The following is a 3,313-nucleotide window of genomic DNA, read 5'->3' as shown; positions in this document are numbered from 1 at the left end:
CTTATGCACATCTGGAAGCTGGATCGGTGCATTAGAGGCCATTATGCTGTACAATACAAAGTAATACAAGTGACGGGAAAGCACATTTACAGAGGCCAGAACCCGTCCAGTTTAACAGGCTCCCAGAAATCAAAGTGAAAGTGGCCCTGTGGTTCAGAGAGACTCCCTGAATGCTTAGCAGAGCTGAAACAATTAGTCAACTAACTGATGAGTTAACTGGCAAAAAAATAAACAATAATTCATTTCAGTCAATTATCAAACAATAACAAACATTTTCTGTTTCCAGCTTCTAAGATGTGAAGATTTTAAACGTTTCAGACAAAGACGTCACGTTGCTCCGACAAAATCTGATTAAGAGCTATCACTGTTTTACAAACATCAACATAAACAAACAGTAGTTTGGGGAAGAGTTTAAATTTCAAGGCCTTGTCTGAATTTACATTTCAGAGCTGAGATCGATCAGGTGGCTCTGCATACATTTCCTCACAGTTGAAATCAATTTTCTGTAAATTGCCCTCATTTAACATCGTGAAGTACAACCCAGACTGTGTGATGTTTATCTGAAGTAATTACGGGGAATTATTGTGGGAAGATTGATTGGTTATGTCTGAATCTTAATGGGGTCGCCACATGTGGGCAGATGTCAGAGGCGTACACAGCTCCTCGTGCAGACACAGAGACCTTACCACAAGAAGTGTTTTAAATGAATCCTCTTGCTCAAAAGGCAGAATGAAACCTGATTTTTGGACTTGACAGACAGCTTCATTAAAAAAAAACAAAATAAAATAAAAAGACTCTCTTATCCTTTTTGTCTGTAATCAAGTTCTTAAAAATTATGTTTGTGAAAGAAACAAGTGAAAAATGATTTCAACTTGAGAGTTAAAGTTCATTTTTGGGGACTTTCTATTCCCTGGGCTTCGCCTTTCAGGCTACAGGCTACAATAATAATGTAATGTATGTTTTGCATTAATTATTGTGCAGTAAAGAATAGTGATCTTTTTAGGGAGTGTATTTATGCTACATATAACATTCGTGTATATATCGACATGAATGTAAGTTAAAGCATGATGATGATGATGATGATGATGATGATGATGATGATGATGATGATGATGATGATGACATAGAGATGTCCCTGAAAAACATGATCTTTTAAAGACTCTTCTTTGATGGTTTAAAGCTGACAAACTGTTTTATTAAATAATCATTAAATTACAAAAACCATCCTATAGGCATCAGTTCCATTTATGATGAGCTACAAATCTTAGTACAAATATTTCTAAATGATTATGAATTTGATGAAATTGTGAATATGATGGTGAATAAGGAGTTAAACATTATGTACTGCAGGTGATTATAAAGCCAATTAGCACCAGGTGTTACAGTAATGGTACCGATTTCCGACTTCCTTCTGAGATACACTACCGGCCAGAAAATTCTTGAAACAGGTTGAAATGTTGCTACTTATTTTAAAAAAAGTTAAGTTTTGGGACTCAAATATGGACAGACATTTCTGAAATGAAACAAAACGTAAACCTTCTTCTGTTAGTAATTTGTGTCAGTGGGACAAATTTCAACCAGCTGCAGGTGAGTTGTTGGATTTTTTTGCTGCTGTTTGTGGCACCTCTCGCCTCCGACCATATCCTCTGCCAGGCTCAGTTTCCATCACTGAGAACAAATTGTTTACTGCACTTATTGATAGGGTTGATCCGCGTCCGTGGGGTTTGAGTGTCGCGAGGAGGCTGCGGCGGCATCCATCACGCCCGTCCCGGCTGGAGCCGAGCGAGCCGCCAGCTCTCCGATCCTGAAATAGCGCGAGCAAGTGACACGGGCCGATCCAAAGAAGGCGACAAAGTGATGAGGCCTGACTTGTTAGATTTCAGAGAATTGTTATTCTAGATTGAGAGTATTTAGAGTCTCGCAGGGGAGCGGGGGATGTCTTAGGATCAGATTTGAAGGGATGTGCAGCATTTATCACCTCTGTCACATTACGACCAGGGATCTGTGGAGACCTTTGAGCTCCAGTCGGCTTGAACAGGCAGCATTCAACCTTCAACATAAACCTCCTAAATGGGAATTAACAGGATTTCAGTGGTGTTTTTAAGATTTCTTCTTTGTAGATGTATATCTTTAAAAACACCCCACAATGTTTTTATTTTTAAAAAAGGCTCAATAATTTCCTAAAACAACTGATTACTGTCAGACTAATTCGCAAATGCGTGTTAGTCTGGAACCTCTCTGTTCATTTTCAATTTCCAACGGGCGCAGACCAAAATGCCCCTGGATTCAACCAATCAGAGCAACAAAACATGTGATGTAGCCCCAACCACACACAGGTTGGAGTAGAGTTGTAGTCAAGAGCGCCCAAACAGAGACCAAGTCAAGACCAAGACCAGAGTTTATCGAGACCGAGACAAGACCAAGACTTTTAGGGGCTGAAACCAAGTCGAGACCAAGACCGAGGGAGGGCGAGACCGAGTCAAGAGCAAGACCAGTTCCCCACATTACATGACACACAATAAAATGTGGAACGAGATCACAGGTACTTCTCAAAGATTCACATTCCCATTAAAACACCCACATACAAACAAAAAAATCAACCGCTGAAATCAACGTAAGCATCTTTATTCAACGCTCCTTTTCCATGTTTACCATCGCGGGGAGGGGGGGGGGGGGGGGTTAACGGAAACAACACGTTTAATTAGGGTTATTGGTTGCATTTGAAGCAATAAGTTTTACATCCAGTCAAAGTTAAGATGTTAACTAATAAATCAGACAATGCAAAAGCAGTTTATTTATGTTCCCAAAGTTATGGTCTCGACCGGTCTTAAATCCTGAGTGCTCAATGTCCGAGACCGAGACAAGACCAAGACTTTTAGGGGCTGAAACCAAGTCGAGACCAAGACCGAGGGAGGGCGAGACCGAGTCAAGAGCAAGACCAGTTCCCCACATTACATGACACACAATAAAATGTGGAACGAGATCACAGGTACTTCTCAAAGATTCACATTCCCATTAAAACACCCACATACAAACAAAAAAATCCACCGCTGAAATCAACGTAAGCATCTTTATTCAACGCTCCTTTTCCATGTTTACCATCGCGGGGAGGGGGGGGGGGCGGTCGTTAACGGAAACAACACGTTTAATTAGGGTTATTGGTTGCATTTGAAGCAATAAGTTTTACATCCAGTCAAAGTTAAGATGTTAACTAATAAATCAGACAATGCAAAAGCAGTTTATTTATGTTCCCAAAGTTATGGTCTCGACCGGTCTTAAATCCTGAGTGCTCAATGTCCGAGACCGAGACAAG

General features: G+C 40.4%; 2 protein-coding genes across 6 annotated transcripts in view; one reads left to right on the top strand and one right to left on the bottom strand.

Moving 5' to 3' along the window:
- Positions 1 to 3,313, bottom strand: part of LOC123971095 (CLIP-associating protein 1-B-like) — a 103,441-nt gene that overhangs the window by 12,073 nt on the left and 88,055 nt on the right. The window lies entirely within an intron of this gene.
- The window catches only part of LOC123972397 (zinc finger protein GLI2-like), a 29,579-nt gene that overhangs the window by 11,451 nt on the left and 14,815 nt on the right, over positions 1 to 3,313 (top strand). The window lies entirely within an intron of this gene.

Source organism: Micropterus dolomieu, linkage group LG01 (assembly GCF_021292245.1).
Source record: "Micropterus dolomieu isolate WLL.071019.BEF.003 ecotype Adirondacks linkage group LG01, ASM2129224v1, whole genome shotgun sequence".
NCBI classification, from domain to species: Eukaryota; Metazoa; Chordata; class Actinopteri; order Centrarchiformes; family Centrarchidae; genus Micropterus; species Micropterus dolomieu.
The sequence above is the reverse complement of the archived record's forward strand: the minus strand, read 5'-3'. Positions and strand labels throughout refer to the sequence as shown.